At 37.9% G+C, this 19,577-nt stretch overlaps 1 protein-coding gene across 2 annotated transcripts in view; it reads right to left on the reverse strand.

Annotated features, from left to right (window-relative positions):
- Positions 1-19,577, reverse strand: part of Epha6 (EPH receptor A6) — a 979,971-nt gene that overhangs the window by 717,889 nt on the left and 242,505 nt on the right. The window lies entirely within an intron of this gene.

Consider the following 19,577-nt stretch of genomic DNA (forward strand, 5'->3'; position numbering starts at 1 on the left):
TACATAATTTTGACTTTGTTTACCTAATATACCGATTGTAACATATGGTGGTAGTTTTATTTCCATTTAAAACCAAATGTCAAAAGTGTTTTGAAGATGCTTTCTAATTTTACAAACATCCAAGAATCACAGGTGTGTTCCTTTTTTTTGCAGCTGATAAAAAGCTCTGAGGTCAAGAACAAGAACAAAACATCCAAACAATCAACAAAAAAACAACACAAGGAATATTACCCTGGGATCCAGACTGAGCTTGAACTTTACTTGGGTCTAACCATTTCTTATGGAATCATAATCTTTGCTGAATTCTTAAAATCAATTTTTCTCTATTTTCTAACTATGCATCTCGGCCACAGTTCAATTCTGATCTCAATTTGGGGATGAGAAAGGAATTACATAGTTTCTAACCCTATCCAGTCCTTAATCCACATGTAATTTTATTCATTCCAAATTATCTGGAATCCCATTAGCCATGTTAGATTCTTATCACCTCATTTCCTGGTATTTTCCTATAAGAAAACTATTAAGAATTACCTCATCCAATTTTCTAATGTTAGTTACTAAGATGTTTCCAGTTATCAAATATCATTCTGAAATTTGTAATCCACCCAGTTCAAACCTATTCCAGGGTTATTCTTGAGTGCATTAAGCTGTGTTAGTATATTTCTGGGCTGAGTGATAGCTGACCTTTAATTATTTAGGATACTACTCATTTTCACATTGTGATCACTGTTGAGAGAAGAATGTGTGAATAAAAGAAGAGATTCATTGAATGCCTATCTTTATCCAACTGACTCATGAAAGAGCTTTGTAAAATTCTAATAAAGCAGCATAATGCTAATTACATATAAATAACACACACACACACACACACACACACATATATATATATATGACATTATTTGTTCTTCTGAATGTCTGTTCTGTAGTGCCTAAGTTTTCCTACATTATATCCAGCAAATACAGAAAGGTGCTAGACAATTAATGCAAATATTACTCTCTATCTCAAATTTTCTACTAAATTTTAGTTTTCTGACTGTAACAGGACAGTAATGCCTAACAGAGGACTAAATGACAAGATGAATGCACTAGATTTGATGTTTCAAACATAAGAAATGTTCAATGAACATCATTTCTTATTTTATTGTGGATATGCTCAATGTGTTTCTCTATTTCATGGTACTTGAACAATGAATGAATAACTATGAATAATTATTGAAATATAATTATTATATAAATTGTTTTGGCATATTTATGATGAATCTGGCACTAAATTCTTAACCAACAATGAAACTCTCAATAATCAAGTTGTTTGAGTGAGTATGTGAGGCTTTTAATGATGGGCAAATTGTTTTATAATCCTTCAAATACCTCTCCAGAAGCACCAAGTGAGAGCTCCTTTTGTGCCCATGTAAATATGCCCTTGATGAAAATATATCTGAAATAATCTATTCATTTTAATAACAAAGCAAATAAAACCCCAATACAAATCAAACACCTTGTAGGAACTGCAATGTGCATAATACTGATCAAATCCTAAAATAATTATCTTTCCAAAAAGACAGGATTGCTTAGATCAAATGAAGCGTTAGAATGCAAGCTAAAATACTATGTTTCCTCAACAGGTAGCCGGCTTCATTTTGAATAGATTATTGTAAGGTATGTTTCTTTGAAAAGAAAAACTTGACTTGCAGATATCAGGCTCATTTCTTTAATTTTTTATTAATTACACTTTATTCACTTTGTATCCCCCGTGATTCCCTACCTCCTCCCTTCCCAATCTCTCCCTTCCTCCACCCTCTGCATGCAAGCCCCTCCCCAAATCCAATGATAGGGGAGGACTTCTTCTCCTTCCTTCTGATGCTAGTCAATTAGGTCTCATCAGGAGTGGCTGCATTGTCTTCTTCTGTGGCCTGGTAAGGCTGCTCCCTCCTCAGGGGGAGGTGATTGAAGAGAAGCCCAATCAGTTCATGTCAGAGACAGTACCTGTTCCTATTACTATGGAACCCACTTGGACACAGAACTGCCATGGGCTACATCTGTGCAAGGGTCCTAGGTTATCTCCATGCATGGTCCTTGGTTGGAGTATCAGTCTCAGGAAAGACCACTGTGCTCAGATTTTTTGGTTCTGTTGCTCTCCTGGTGGATTTCCTGTCCTCTCTAGATCTTAATGTTTCAAACTTCTTTCATAAGATTCCCTGCACTCTGCTCCAAGGTTGCCCATAAGTCTTAGGATCTGTTTTGATAGTCTGCAGGGCAGAGCCTTTCAAAGGTCCTTTGTGTCAGGCTCCTGACTTGTTCCCTCTTTTCTCCTTCTTCTGATGTCCATCCTCTTTGCCTTTCTGGTTAGGGATTGAGCATTTTAGCAAGAGTCCTCCCTCTTGATTAGTTTCTTTAGGTGTACAGATTTTAGTAGGTTTATCCTATATTATATGTCTATATGAGTGAGTATATACCGTGTGTGTCTTTCTGCTTCTGGGATAGCTCACTTGTGATGATCGTTTCGAGATCCCACCATTTACCTGCAAATTTCATGATTTCCTTTTTTTTTATTGCTGAGTAATATTCCATTGTGTAGATATACCACAATTTCCGTATCCATTCCTCTGATGTGGGACATCTGGGTTGTTTCCAAGTTCTGGATATTACAAATAAAGCTGCTACAAACATATTTGAGCTAATATCCTTATTGTGTATTTGAGCCTCTTTTGGGTATAGCCTCTAGCCTCTAGGAGTGGTATAGCTTGATCTTGAGGAAGTGCTATTCCTAGTTTCTGAGGAAGCACCAGATTGCTTTCCAGAGTGGTTGTACAAGTTTATATTCCCACCAGTAGTGGAGGAGAGTTTCCCTTTCTCCACAACCTCTCCAGCATGTGTTGTCATTTGAGTTTTTGATCTGAGCCATTCTGACAGGTGTAAAGTGCAATACTAAAAACTGCATGGTACTGGCATGAAAAAAGACTGGTGGATCAATGGAATCGAATAGAAGACCCTGACATAAACCCACACACTTATGGACACATGATTTTTGACAAAGATGCCAAAACCATTCAATTTGAAAAAAGACAGCATCTTCAACAAATGGTGTTGGTCTAACTGGATGTCTCTATGTAGAAGAATGCAAATAGATCCATGCTTATCACCTTGCACAAAACTAAAGTCCAAGTGGATCAAAGACCTCAATATAAAACCAGACACACTAAATGGCTTAGAAGAAAAAGTCAGGAAGAGCCTTGAACTCATTGGCACAGGAGACACCTTCCTGAACAGAACAACAACAGCACAGGCTCTAAGAGCAACAATCAATAAATAGGACCTCATGAAACTGAAAAGCTTCTATAAAGCAAAGGACACTGCTGTCAGAGCAAAACGACTGGGTACAGATTGGAAAAGGATCTTTACCAACCCTATATATGACAGAGGGATAATATCCAGTATATATAAAGAACTCAATAGAAATTGAGCATTTTAGCAAGAGTGCTTTCCCTTGATTAGTTTCTTTAGGTGTACAGATTTTAGTAGGTTTATCCTATATTATATGTCTATATGAGTGAGTATATACCATCTGCATCTTTCTGCTTCTGGGATAGCTCACTCAGGATGATCTTTTCCAGATCCTACCATTTACCTGAAAATTTCATGATTTCCTTGTTTTTTATTGCTGAGTAATATTCCATTGTGTAGATATACCACAATTTATGCATCCATTCTTCAACTGAGGGGCTGTTTCTAGCTTCTGGCTATTATAAATAAGGTTGCTACAAACATGGTTGAGCAAATGTCCTTATTGTGTACTTGAGCCTCTTTTGGGTATATGCCTAGGAGAGGTATGGCTGGATCTTGAGGAAGTGCTATTCCTAGTTGTCTGAGATCTGGAGAGGACAGGAACTCCACAAGGAGAGCCACAGAACTAAAAAATCTGAGCACAGGGGTCTTTCCTGAGATTGATACTCCAACCAAGTACTATGCATGGAGATAACCTAAGACCCTTGCACAGATGTAGCCCATGGCAGTTCAGTATCTAAGTGGGTTCCATTGTAATAGGAACAGGGATTGTCTCTGACATGAACTGATTGGCCTGCTCTTTAATTACCTCCCCCTGAGGAGGAAGCAGCCTTACCAGGCCACAGAAGAAGACACTGCAGCCACTCCTGATGAGACCTAATTGACTAGCATCAGGAGGAAGGAAAAGAAGACATCCCCTATTAGTAGACTTGGGGAGGGGCATGCATGCAGAGGGTGGAGGATAGGAGAGATTGTGAAGGGAGGAGGTAGGGAATCACAGGGGGGATACAAAGTGAATAAAGTGTATTTAATAAAGAAATAAAAAAAACAAAAAAGAAACAACTACAACAACAAAAAGAACTCAAGAAGTTAAACAGCAACAAATCAAGTAATCCAATTGAAAAATGGGATACAGAGCTAAACAGAGAATTCTCAATAGAGGAATATCGAATGGCAGAGAAACACTTAAAGAAATGTTCAACATCCTTAGTCATCAGGGAAATGCAAATCAAAATGACCCTAAGATTTCATCTTACCCCATTAGGCTCAATTTAAAAAAATATTATTTATTACAATTTATTCACTTTGTATCCTGGCTGTGGCCCTCTCACTTATCTCCTCCAAATCCCACCCTCCCTCTTCTGTTCCTATGTCCCTCGACTAGTCCACAGACAGGTGAGGACCTCCTTCCCTTCTATCTGACTCTAGCCTATAAGGTCTCATCAGGACAGGCTATATTGTCTTCCTCTGTGGCCCATAGACTTGGTCTCCAAGTGGGTTTCTTAGTAAAGGGGGCAGGAGCTGTCTCTGGCATGAATTCAGTGGCAGACCCTCTGATAACCTCCATCTGGGGGTTTTCAGCCTTGCTAGGTCACAGAACTTCAATGTTTTTAAAGCCAGATGCTTAGGGATTTATATCTGTCTGTCGTTCTCCCATGGCCATGAAAACCTGGCATTCCTACTGAGGCTCACTTTCCTTTTGTGTGTGTGCTTTAGTAAGATTCTCCCTTGTCTGTTCTGAGTGCTTAATCCAAACACCTTATTGTTCAGGCAGAAACAATCCACTTCTAACCACTACCCAATCACTCCCAATATGAAACACACACACACATCCACACACGCATACACGCACACACACACATACACACACATGCATGCACACTAAAGCTCAGAAAGACATTTTTTATCTTTTTTATTTTTTATTAATTACACTTTATTCACCCTGTATCCCCCCATTAGCCCCTCCCTCCTCCCCTCCCAGCCCCAACCTCCCTCTCACTTCTTCATGCATGCCCCTCCCCAAGTCCACTGATAGGGGAGGTCCTCCTCTCCTTCCTGCTGATCTTAGTCTATTAGATCCCATCAGGAATGGCTGCATTGTCATCTTCTGTGGCCTGGTAGGACTGCTCTCCCTTAAGGGGAGGTGGTCAAAAAACAGGCCTATCAGATCATGTGAGAGGCAGTCCCTCTTCCCATTAGTATGGAACCCACTTGGATACTACGCTGTTATGGACTACATCTGTGCAGGGGTTCTAGGTTATCTCCATGCATGGTCCTTGGTTGGAATATGAGTCCCTGGGGAGACCCCTGTGTTCAAATTTTCTGGTTCTGTTGCTCTCCTTGTGGGGTTCCTGTCCTCTCCAGATATTACTATTTTCCACTTCTTACTTAGATTTCATGCACTTTTCCCATCAGTTGGCCTTAAGTCTTAGTGTCTGCTTTGATAATCTGTAGGGCAGAGCCTTTCAGAGGCCCTCTGTGGCAGGTTACTAGGTTGTTTCCTGTTTTTTTCTTCTTCTGATGTCTATCCTCTTTGCCTTTTGGGATGGGGATTGAGCGTTTTAGTCAGGGTCCGCTCTCTTGATTAGGTTCTTTAGATGTTCAGGGTTTTAGTAGGTTTATCCTATGTTATATGTCTGTATGAGCAAGTATATACCATGTGCATCTTTCTGCTTCTGGGACAGCTCACTCAGGATGACCCTTTCCAAGTCCCACCATTTACCTGCAAATTTCATGATTTCCTTATTTTTCATTGCAGAGTAATACTCCATTGTGTAGATGTACCACAATTTCTTCATCCATTCTTCAGTTGAGGGGCATCTGGGCTGTTTCCAACTTCTGGCTATTACAAATAAAGCTGCTACAAACATGGTTGAGCAAATGTCTTTATTGTGTACTTGAGCCCCTTTTGGATATATGCCTAGGAGTGTTATGGCCAGATCTTGAGGAAGTGCTATTCCTAGTTGTCTGAGAAAGCACCAGATTGATTTCCAGAGTGGTTGTAAAAATGGCCATCTTACCAAAAGCAATCTACAGATTCAATGCCATTCCCATCAAATTATCAACACAATTCTTTACAGACCTGGAAAGAAAAATTCTTACCTTCATATGGAATAACACGAAACCCAGAATTGCTAAAACAATTCTCTACAATAAAAGATCTGGAGGTATCTGCATTTCTGATCTTAAGCTGTACTATAGAGCAACAGTTATAAAAACTGCATGGTACTGGCATAGAAACAGAATGGTGGATCAATGGAACCGAACAGAGGACCCAGAAATAAACCCACACATCTATGGACACCTTATCTTTGACAAAGATGCCAAAACCATACAATGGAAAAAGATAGCATTTTCAACAAATGGTGCTGGTCAAACTGGATGTCTACATGTAGAAAAATGAAAATAGATCCATACTTATCACCATGCAGAAAGCTGAAGTTCAAGTGGATCAAAGACCTCAACATAAAACCGGACACACTAAATCGGTTAGATGAAAAAGTGGGGAATACCCTTGAACTCATTGGCACAGGTTACAACTTCCTGAACAGAACACCAACAGCACAGGCTCTAAGAGCAACAATCAATAAATGGGACCTCATGAAACTGAAAAGCTTCTGTAAAGCAAAGGACACCATCATCAAAACAAAACGACTGCCTACAGACTGGGAAAGAATCAGAAAGACATTTTACCTCTAGCATTATTCTGAGGTTTTAGTATTTTTTTTCATTTTTTATTAATTACACTTTATTCATTTTGTATCCCCCCATAAGCCCCTCCCTCCTCCCCTGCCGATCCCACCCTCCCTCCCCTTTCTGCATGCATGCCACTCCCCAAGTCCACTGATAGGGGAGGTTCTCCTCTTCTTTCTGATCTTAGTCTATCAGTTCTCATCAAAAGTGGCTGCATTGTCCTCTACTGTGGCCTGGTAAGGCTGCTCCCCCCTCAGGGGGAAGCGATCAACGAGCAGGCCAATCAGATTATGTCAGAGGCAGTCCCTCTTCCCATTACTATGGAACCCACTTGGACACTGAACTGCCATGGGCTACACCTGTGCAGGGGTTCCAGGTCATCTCCACGAATAGTCCTTGGTTGGAGTATGATTTTCTGGGAAGTTCCCTGTGTTCAAATTATCTTGTTCTGTTACTCTCCTTGTGGAGTTGGGCAGAGTGAATGGAATTTTATGTAAGAAGTGGAAAATAGTAAGAGCTGGAGGGGACGGGAACTCCACAAGGTTTTAGTATTTTTGAGAAATTTCTTCATGTGTGAAAAATGACCTTACTGCTGTTAGTCAGTAAAAAAGACTTGTGCAAACTATCTTTATTAAATACACAAGTCAACAGAATTGATTTGTAGATCTTCAAGAGATTTTTAAAATTCAGTTGCAGGATTAAAATGATTAACAAAAAAAATCTATTTTGTTTTGTGTTTTTTTTATATGAAAGACATAAAATTATAGAACACTGAATTATTTCTCTTGATCACTTAAATGTGCATACTGAAAAAAATGAAATAGGGACACTGTAAAAGTTTATTACTTTTGATTATATTCATATTATACCTTTTGGTCCAAGTAAGAGATGTGAAAGAATATATATACATATATGCATACTGGTATACATATAGAAATATTTTATCACAAATATAGATCATAAATTATGAAAGGCAATAGTCAAATTAATTGCTATTTTCTTCTCTGCAATATAATTTAGTACTGTAAATTATTGTCATTTTCCTGTAAATAAACATAATAAAAATCTTCATATTAAAATAAAAAAAACCCATCTTCACTATTTAAGGGGAAGTGAGAGTGAAGCATATTATAACCCATCCAAAAATAATATCTAGCCACTACTCTTTTTTTTCTTATCAGTTACATTTTATTAACTCTGTATCCCAGCCGTATACCGCTCCCTCATTCCCTCCCAATCCCACCCTCTCTCCCTCATCTCCACCATGCCCCTTTCCAAGTCCACTGATAGGGGGGACCTCCTCCCCATTCATCTGATCCTGTTTTATCAGGTATCTTCAGGACTGGCTGCAAAGCCCTCCTCTGTGGCCTGCTCCTCCCTTGGGGGGTGGGGAGGTCAAAGAGCCAGTCATTGAGTTCCTGTTAAAAATAGTCCTTGTTCCCCTCACTATGGGAAACCATTTGGTTACTGAGCTACCACAGGCTACATCTGAGCAGAGGTTCTAGGTTATATCCATATATGATCCTTGGTTGAATGTCAGTCTCAGAAAAGACCCTGTGCCCAGATATATTTGGTCCTTGTGGAGCTCCTATCCTTTCCCCATCATACTAATTCCCCTTCTTTCATATGATTCCCTGTACTCTGCCGAGGTTTAGTCATGAGTCTTTGTATCTGCTTTGAAAACACTGCTAGTTAGGGTCTTTCAGATGCACTCAGTAGACTCCTGTCATACGTTCAATGCAGGTTCTGGCTATTACGAATAAAGCTGCTATAAACATGGTTGAGCAAGTATCCCTTTTGTGTACTTGAGCAAACTTTGGGTATATACCTAGCAGTGGTATAGCTGGATCTTGAGGAAGCACTATTCCTAATTGTCTGAGAAAGTGCCAGATAGATTTCCAGAGTTAGCCAATACTTTTTAAAAACCATTTTACCACACTCACACATTCAGTTTTTCATTTTAGTATCAGTTACCAAGGTTTTGTATATTTCTAGATGAATCAAATTCTAGAAAGATTGTAAACTTCTTTAACAGTTAAAGACCCAGGCAAAATCTTCCTATAAACAAACATTTTCATTCATGAATTTTAATTAGTGGAGGTCTTTAAGCTAAGGTTCAATGTTGCCCCTATGGATGAAGGGGTATTCTTTTATTCTTTAAATCTGTAGGAAAATACAATGCAGAACTCGTAGAACATAAATAAGGAGTACCACACATATAAAGAATCATGTGGAAAGTTGGTTAAAACTACATATCTCCAGATTACTTCTTCAGAGATTCAGTCTCAGTAGGTTTTGGCTCAAACATAGACACTTGCATTTTTTAATGTGCAACTCAGTTCATTCTGTTAGAGGCTGCCCTTTACCACACTCAGATTTTAGTGTTTAAGAGTTAGTTGGAGATGCTTTGTAATAGGAAAGTAAGCTAAGTGTGTTGGCCTAAATCCCATTTATCTGCTTTGAATTCTATATATATATTCTTTCAACTAAGAGTCAGATTTTCAAAAACATAGCTAGAATCATCCTCATTACTTTCTAAACACAGAAATAACAAAGTCACAAATTGAAAAATGGTGGTGGTGGAGAGGTCAATGAGAGGAAATACCTCTATAAAAATCTTTAGAAAATTTATTTTTTAAAGGAGATTTCCATGATAGACATCCAGTTATGAAGTCAAGAAATTTAAAACATACATTCTAAATTATCATTGCTGTTTAAAATAGGCAAAGTGAAAACTGGAAAAAAAAACTTTTTATTTATAAAAATAATGTTTGTTATTATAGTCTTTCTAATACTTTATTTCTCTTATTTTTGAAATTCTAATCTATTGTTATGCCCAGATCTTAGGGTCTTCAAACACCACCAGGAGCTAGACCACATATACAAGAGCAAATGGCTTTATATAGCCTTATTCACCCCAAGTAGAGCAGTCTTCCAGTCTGTGGTACTCATTGCCATCTGAACCATGCCCTCATGCCTCTGCTTCCCTTTCTCTGATGGACCTTGGCCAAAGATCCCTGGGGGAGGAAGACAGGCCTTTATCCCACTTGGTCCCAAAGAAACTGTTTAATCAGTTTTTATATCAATTTTAAAAAGTTCACTTTAAATTGTTTAAAAAGAGAAAGTCTACTAATCAAGAGAGAGGACCCTGACTAAAACGCTCAATCTCCATCCCGAAAGGCAAAGAGGATGGACATCAGAAGAAGAAGAAAGCAGGAAACAACCTAGGAACCTGCCACAGAGGGCCTGTGAAAGACTCTGCCTTGCAGACTATCAAAGCAGATGCTGAGACTTTATGGCCAACTGTTGGGCAGAGTGCATGGAATCTTACGTAAGAAGTGGGGAATAGTAGGTTATGGAGAGGACAGGAACCCCACAAGGAGAGCAACAGAACCAGCAAATTTGAACATAGGTGTCTTCCCAGAGACCCATACTCCAACCAAGTACCAGGCATGGAGATAACCTAGAACCCCTGCGCAGATGTAATGCATGGCAGTTTAGTGTCTAAGTGGGTTACATAGTAATGGGAAGAGGGACTGTCTCCAACACAATCTGATTGGCCTGCTCTTTGATCACCTCCCCCTGAGGGGACAGTAGTCTTACCAGGCCACAGAAGATGACAATGCAGCCACTCCTGATGTGATCTGATAGACTAAGATCAGAAGGAAGGAGAGGAGGACCTCCCCTATCAGTGGACTTGGGGAGGGGCATGCGTGAAGAAGGGGGAGGGAGGGTGGGATCGGGAGGGGAGGAGGGAGGGGCTTATGGCGGGATACAAAGTGAATAAAGTGTAAAAAAATAATAATAATAAAAAGAGAAAGTCGGCTAGAAATGCTGATCTTTGCAGGGGAAACTTAATTCTATTTTGCTAATAGCTGATATTTATTTTCAGTAGTCCCATAATAATAATCCATTAAAATAATCAATGAAATATAGAAATCTAGTTTATCCATTCAGATTATTATATTCTTGGGCCTCTCTCTTTAGTGAGTCAATTGGTTTTCTTTCTTTTGGTTCTATTAAACAACTATCTTAACAACTGCTTTTCCTACATACATTCTTCTCTTCTGTCAGTTGCTCAGTGTTTTGGAAACTATTTTGTGGAATAAATCCCAAAGAAACTATCAATTCATAAAATATATAAAGTAAAAGAAAAATTAAAGCAGCTTTTAGGTAATATGATACAATAGAAAAATTTTTAAAAAAATTAAAAAAAAAATTTCTAGATTTAAAGGTAGGGTCGCCACCTCTGACTAGGTTAGTGGGACACAAGCCCATTGACATTCCATTGGTTCTGATACTATGTTATGTGTGATTTTCTTTACTGTAAAAATGGAGTGTTGGAAGGAGAGCAACAAAACCAAAAAAATCTGGGCACAGGTACAGATACTCCAACCAAGTAGCATGCATGGAGACAACCCAGAACCCCTCTGCACAGATGTAGCCCATGACAGTTCAGCCTCCTAGTGGGTTCCATAGTAATGGAAACAGGGACTGTCTCTGACATGAACTGATTGGCCTGCTCTTTGATCACCTCCCCCTCAGGGGGCAGCAGCCTTACCAGGCCCCAGAGGAAGACAATGCAGACATTCCTGATGAGATCTACAGACTAGGATCAGAAGGAAGGAAAAGAAGACCTCCCCTTCCAGTGGACTTGGAGAGGAGCATGAATGGAAAAGGAGGAGGAAGAGAGGGTTTGGGAGGGGAGGAGGAAGGAATACAGGAAGGATACAAAGATAACAATGTGTAATTAATAAAAAAAAATTAAAAATGGATTGTTGGTCTTGAAATTAACTCATGAAAATGAAGTTCCCAAAAGACCATGCCTATGCTTTGTTGCTACCTGGCAGATTTACCTTCTATACAATCAGGATCCCTCATTCTGATGAGTGTAAAATATAAGGTATGCAATCAAGTAGGCTATGGTTTTAGATTAGAATAAGGGAATAAAAATAAAATCACATAAGAATATCAAGAACCTGAGCTGGTACCTAGATAGAGTCTTTATCCCTGTGTTCTAAGATTTTTTTTTTTTTTTTTTTTTTTTTTTTTTTTTTTTTGTATAGGAAGGCACTCTGCATGCTACAAAAGGAGAAACAAACATCTACTCATTCATGACCTCTTTGATCTACAATGCTGTCTGCCCTGCCTGAAAGATACCTATACAGAACATTTCTTGGCTGACCAAGAACATGAGATTTGATAGCACAGGGATTTAGAATAAAACCATATATTGGTCTGGAAAAAATTCCACAATAGAAAAAAAACAAAACAAAACAAAAAAACGACTTCTAATGACATTCTACTATATTCATAGGACAGGGCCTTGTTCAGCATTGTCAGAGAAGCTTCCTCCTGTAGAATATGGGAACAAATACAGAGATCCACAGCTAGACATTATGCAGAGAGAAAACTTGGAACACACAGCTCTAAGTGACTACCTCCATCAAATAATTGCCTTAGGGCTCAGAAAAGCCTATGAAAGAAGTAGTAGAAAGGGTATAGGAGCCACAGGGAAAAGGGACACCCAGATAATAAAGCCTTCTAAATCAACAAGACCAATGTTCACATGAACTCACACAGGAAATGAAGCAGCAAGCGCAGCAGCGCATGCACGGGTACACAGGCCTGCTCTGTATATGTTATGTCTTCCAGATCAGTATTTAATGGGATTTCTGAGTGTGTAAATGAATAGAATTCTTCTTATGTCTTTTCTTGGGTTCTTTTTCTTCTGTGCGTTTGGTTTGTCCCATTCCAATGTGTTAGTTTATGTTTTATTTTGTTATATTATATTATTAACCCTCAGAAGCCTGTTTGTTTTCTAATGAGAGACAAAAGGGGAGGGGATCCAAATGGGAGGGAAGGTGGCAGGAACTGAGAAAAGTAGGGGGAATAGAACTGTAACCCAGACATATTATATGAGAAACAAACTATTTTTAATAGAAGGAAAAAATAAAAAAGAGATATGGTTATGCAGGAATGTCTTTTTATTAATTTTTAAAGAATTTTTGAGATTAAAATGCAATTATATTGCTTTCTTTCCTTTCCTCTCTCCAAGCCTTCCCATATAACCTCCCTGCTTTCTTTGAACTTACTGGCTTCTTATTTCATTAATTGTTGTTATGTTTTATCTGTTCAGCCTGTATAATGTGTTGTGTTTTCACACTTATTTGTGAATTTTCTGGGCTGGCCATTTGGTATTAGATAACTATGTGCTGTATTCTTCCTGGTTAAGCCTATTTCTTCCACTATCACCATTCATTCAAGTGCTGGTAGTTCTTAATGTAGGATTGAGCCTTATGGTTTTCCACCATCCACTTTTTGTTGTCCTTATTTACCCAAATGTAGGCAGTCATGTTGGTGAGATTTTCAGGGCACAGAAAACCATGGCTCTTCTAAGATTGCCTGATGCAGACAGCTTAAGCAGCAAATGTTTGATATATGTTCTAGTTTCCTCACATTTCGAAGTTATTCTGGGGTTTATTTTATTTATTTCTTTGTTTATTTTTTATCTCTGTCAACCTCAGATATTTTTTTGGTACTGCTTGTGAGTACAGGATGCATTATGTGTCAACTTTAAATCTTCAACCAACAGGACTCTCTGCAGATGAGATCTAATGCCAATCAAGAATCTAAATGTCTTTATAGTGACTTTGATATTTTAGTTCTATCTCTTATTCAACCAAATTAATTAGCTCAATTTTCTTGAAAGACTCAGATTTACATTTGTTTTCATCACTGAAAACATTCTGCATTCTTTCATTTAATCAATCAACAAATATTGAACGTCTACTAATCTTTAGAACATCTTAAGGCATATACAGGCTCTTCTCTCAAAGCTCAGACACATCAATGTAAGTTACACAACAGAACTGAAACAAAGTTGTCTTTGGTCACTGTTAGAGTGAGGGTGTAACTTCCCAGAATAGGGAGAAAGACAGGATGTGGGTTGACTTTTGATCACTGAAGTGGAAATGTGGAGAATTTTACTATGACAGAAGTTCAAGGGAGATTTCCCAAGGCATATTAATAGATAGTTTAGTGATCTGAAGGAACAAGGCAGAATAGGAACAGTTTATGCTGGTAACAGTGTTAAGATAGTGTCCTCTAGCCCAAGACAGTAAGTTCTAATGCCAAAGCTGTCACTTACTATCTCTGTAGCCCTAGTCACATTATCTGCAGAGCGGGAATAATGACGACACGATTAAAGTAAGTAATAATATAGTTGGGACTAATAAAATAAATGTTGTCTGCAGAGCGGGAATAATGACGACACGATTAAAGTAAGTAATAATATAGTTGGGACTAATGAAATAAATGTTGTCTGTAAAATTACCTCAATTGTTCTAATCTCTATAATCTTACTGCTTTTACACAATTCAACCTTGCTGGGAGACACATTATATGTAGACAGTGTGAATGGACTTGAAGATAGATATCAAAATTATAATACAGCATCTTTGGGGGAGTATGGTTCAAATGTCTGGGCTGTGTTGTGTAACAGAAATGTCATAATTCCTGAATGTGAGACCCAAATATCAAGAAAATTTTCCAAGCAATTCAAGGAAGAGTTAAGACTGAGAACGCATAAATATCTGGAAGTGATCTTCTTTCTGGCACTTATCACATAATTCATGGTGCCATATCTAATGCCAAATCAGCTTTAAGAAAGTAAAGATTCATAAAATTTACTAAGAGAATTTGGTTTCTTGTCCCTGAATTATATAATCAAATATAATTAACTTAGTTTATTCTAAAATAGTCAACATGCAGACCAGGCTTATAACACACCAAATCTCGGTGATGTGATACACAGTGTGTACTGGCTTGTATTATGAATATTATGTGTATTTTTGCAAAATATAATTTCTTGGAATATGTGGGTGTTTAACACCATAAAAACCAAATCAAATGAAAATATGGTCCCAACGTTCTTAGGAGAAGAATATTTAATAAATATCACTTCTCTGAGTTCATAAGGGAAAAACGGCAGCTCTCTAGTGATAATGTCCAAACTATATGTCACAGTGCTTGCCTTTAAGATGTTTTTGTCAGAAAAACAATACTAGTTAGACAACCTGGTTGCAAAATCAGAGCAATCTTCAGCTTATGAATTATTTTGCAGGTTGACCCCAGTGATCCTTGTTATCAGTTCTCTGAAGGTTCTGACATGGCCTGAATAACACAGGTAATATGACATATTACCCAGTTAAACTTATTCTCTCTGACATGATCCATATTTTCAATCAATAGAAGCCTCATTCAAAAGACCTTTTTCCATGGCTAAGTAAACCAAGTTTTATACTAGTACATGCATCCATTGAGGAAATTCCAAGTTGATGTTGAGAGTTGGTGTTGAGTCTACTTTATTCATGAGAAGAGAGTCTGTTATGAGTTTGTTGTTTCTTCCACCTTAAAGGTCTGTGTGGTGATACTCTGCGAGTGAGCAACAGTTTTACTCTTTCTAAGTCTGTAAGGAAATAAAAATCAGCGAATGGATAAAGTGGGAATCGCAGACGACAGCAGTTGTCTTAAGCTTCCTCTGCTCGGTGTGAGAAGCAACATTTTCCCATAGTTTTAGACCTGAGGACAATCCAAAGATCATCAGCTGAATTTCTTTACCCTCGTAGAGTATCTGAAGAACATTCTATCTCCTCAGAGTGCATCTCCAGTTTTTTTTTTTTACTAATAATCTGAAAGCTATTCAAAATAGTGAACTAACGTGGTGAAACAGAGGCTTTCTGGTGTGAAAATGATATTTTAGCTTTCAAACTCTCAGGCTTGGTACAAGGTGCAATTTCTAATAATCAAATGTCTACTCAGACAAGAGCCCAAGAGCCCACAATGAATCCATGTGTCCCTAAACTGATCAGTAGATGAATTACTCTGTCATGCCACGCTGTACCTTTTGCTTCAAGATTTTTCCCAAGTCAGATTTTTGAATAAAATATTTGTTTTGTGTCTAGAATTTCTTGAGCCTTGATTTCATCTAGACCTAACATTCATTCAGGAAGCTGTCATCTTTACTTTCTTAACAATGTTGGTTTGTTATTAAGATATGGTACCAGAAATTAAGTAGTTTCCAGTAAAAATAAATTAATAAAACTAGTAGAATAATAACTTCCAGTTAATTCTGCGTCCTCAGCGTTGACTTAATCCTGGAATTAGACTTGTTTGCTCATGTTAGAGTCTCACTCTCAGCAATTTTGATTTCACTGTTCCAGCCTGAAGATTGCTACCACTCTCCACCAAAGATGCTGTATTCTAAACGTGAGCATTTACTTATATGACCATTCATAATGCCACACTTCTAATAAGCTGTCTGTCCCATGGCAACAGTGAGTGATGTAACAGCTGAAGATGATGAAGTATTTTGTTAAAATTAATATAATTTTACAGTCAATCTTTTCTTTTGTTAGTAGCAAATACACCATTATTTAATATAACCACTTGTGGTAAGTATTATCATTATTTTCATGCTGGGAATGTCATATCAAATGCTTGGGTACAGTAGATCCCTGGTCTATGTCCAAAGCCTAAAGCCATGCCTTTTGAAAAGATTAGAAAAAGAAAGTATCCGGTTTGTCTTCTGTCTGACAGTTTTCAGGTGATTTAAAGAGGATTAAACTTTTGTACACCAACACACTTTTAATTCTTTTGCAATGCTAACGAATTTTCACTGAACAGATTTTCCAAATAATGCACATGCTGTCTGGGAAAGATGACTGATAATTTTACAATTTTGAAATCTACTTGGAAACACTATTTACATTTAAAATTTAGCATGTCTTCAAGCAGCATTATTATCTTTACCATCAACAAGACATTCCTTCCTTGATTTCCCTGTGTGACTTATCAACCTAACAAAACATGATCATTCCACCTTCAGTAGCAAAGGCAATGTCTGCTTCTCAAAAGAGTTTGGTCTGGTTGCCTTCTGCATTGTCTCTGTTTCCACAGTGTACCTTTTCCATACACTATTAACAGTCATCCAGTTCATGTGCAGGGCATGCTATGAGACATCTGTGGTCTAGGATTCTGATATCTCCCTCCACCTCCTGAATTAAAAGCGCTCACATCAGGCATACACAGTCTCTTGTACAGTCTTTCTGTTGTCTGGTCTCATCCACATAACAAATTCTTCAACATACTAGTGCGTTGAGAAACTGGCTTCTGACACGCCTTCCTTCCCGATTGCAGTTGCTGAAATAGCTGAGGACTCAATCCCTCATGTATCCCATGTCTTCCCTCACCTCACCTTCGCAGCGGTATCTTTTCCTAAACTTGTGGAGTGCTGCACATTCTCCTGTGGCCCCCACAAAACTTACATTCCCATCTTCCTTACTTTGGCTATCATTTTAGTACTGACTTTGCAACTTATTTTAAGTTGCACTAGCAGATTATTGCTAATTATACATATTGGACATGCTATTGATAAGATTTTTAAAGCAGAGTTTTTCCTTTACTGGTTTTCTTCAGTTATCTCTAGTCCCTGACAACATTCAATCAGAAAACATTCATCCAGTGAACGTTTTCATATTACAAATAGTAGCCTCCTAATGAACTGACTCCTTCAGTTTTTCTTGTATCAGTCCTATCTATCATAAATGCTATTCTTTGGAAAGTTGCCATATTTTTGGTTGAGATATTGTCCCGACAATGGTTCTCCGTGATGCATTACATCATATCCTGCTGCAGGAACAATCTTTTTATTCAACTTGGTTCACTGTTTTATAAATGAAGGCTATACACTGTAGCATGCCATTCGCCATTCTATTTGTGTGATCCCTGGGCACCACATTCAATCCACCTGTTAACGTCTCATCTCTCAGCTCCGTGCCTCTGCGCACATGCAGATTCTCCCACCTGCAACAATTTTCATTCCAGTACATGCTTATTATGCCCTATCCCTCCATCAAGCCACGACTCAGTTATTACATTCTTAGTGAATTATTCTCCCAGCCAAAAATAATTTTCTCCTCTCAACAGATTTGGCCACAACTAATTAGATATGCTTGTCATAGTTTTCTTATTAGTTTACAAGCTCATTACCCAAAATGTCAAGGAAATCATCCTCTTAGGCAGTCATTATGCTCACTTTATTGAATTTTATGTGCTTTATTTGCATTCTCCTTGATTTTAACAAAATATATTTTATACCTTTATTAACTGTATTGATAAAATTAAACATGATGCTTCGACAAGTATGAGCCTATTGCATACATTACATAAATCTGGGAGATTCACCATTGATCCGTTTTTCAACAACTGTGGAACTTCATTCATGCATAGCATCATTGTGAATGATTGCTTTGTGGACGCTGATACCCAAAGCATTGTCTAGACACTCCTTTGGAATGAAATGTATAGCATGTAAACATGTCAACAATTTCTATTCTTTCATTTATGCTGACACCCTGAAAATATAATGTTCTACTTTAATAATCTGCACTAGTATTTGAGGAAGACAATGCAGCCATTCATGATGTGACCTAACAGACTAGGATCAGAAGGAAGAAAAAGAAACCCTCCCCTACCAGTGGACATGGGGAGGGGCATGCTTGGAGAAAGGGAAGGAAGGGAGGGATTAGGAGGGGCTGGGGGAGGGAACTAAAGGAAGGATACAAAGTAAATGAAGTGTAATTAAAAATAAAATTAAAATTAAACAAACAAAAGAAATCCAATGGATCTGATGAAGTGTATAAGTGAAAATACTGTATTTGCCATATTTCAATACTCACCCAATTTTGCTATATATATATATATATATATATATATATATATATATATATATATATATAACCTGTTAATCATTAAAAAAAAATCTAGTTTTATTTTTATATATTATATAACAATTGTCTAAAAATTTAATTTTAAAATAATGTTTTTAAAGGTTTCCTCTCTCTAACTTCAGGCCCATGATATAAGTTACAAATTCAGTCAGTCAGATTGTGGATGGTGCCTTAACATATGTGCTCTTTACTTATATCTTACAGAATTTAGGTATTGCTTAAATTAACATTATCTGTACTTCATAGTTTTTCATGGTTTATGTTGTTTAAGAAAACTACATTATTTCCCACTTCTTACATAAGATTCCCTGCACGTTGCCCAACAGTTGGCCATAAGTCTCAGTGTCTGCTTTGGTATTCTGCAGGGCAGAGCCTTTCAGAGGCCCTCTGGGGCAGGTTCCTAGGTTGTTTCCTGTTTTCTTCTTCTTCTGATGTCCATCCTCTTTGCCTTTTGGGATGGGGTTTGAGCATTTTAGTCAGGATCTTCTCTCTTGATTAGTTTGTTTAGATGTACAGGTTTTAGTAGGTTTATCCTATATTATATGTCTATATGAGTGAATATATACCATGTGTGTCTTTCTGCTTCTGGGACAGCTCACTCAGGATGATCCTTTCCAGGTCCAGGGAATCTTTTTTTTTTATTTAAATCTTTTATTTATTTTTTATTAATTACACTTTATTCATTTTGTATCCCCCCATAAGCCCCTCCCTCCTCCCCTGCCAATCCCACCCTCCCTCCCCTTTCTGCATGCATGCCACTCCCCAAGTCCACTGATAGGGGAGGTCCTCCTCTCCTTCTTTCTGATCTTA

Source organism: Psammomys obesus, unplaced genomic scaffold, assembly GCF_907164565.1.
Source record: "Psammomys obesus unplaced genomic scaffold, mPsaObe1.curated_primary_1811, whole genome shotgun sequence".
Classification (NCBI taxonomy): domain Eukaryota; kingdom Metazoa; phylum Chordata; class Mammalia; order Rodentia; family Muridae; genus Psammomys; species Psammomys obesus.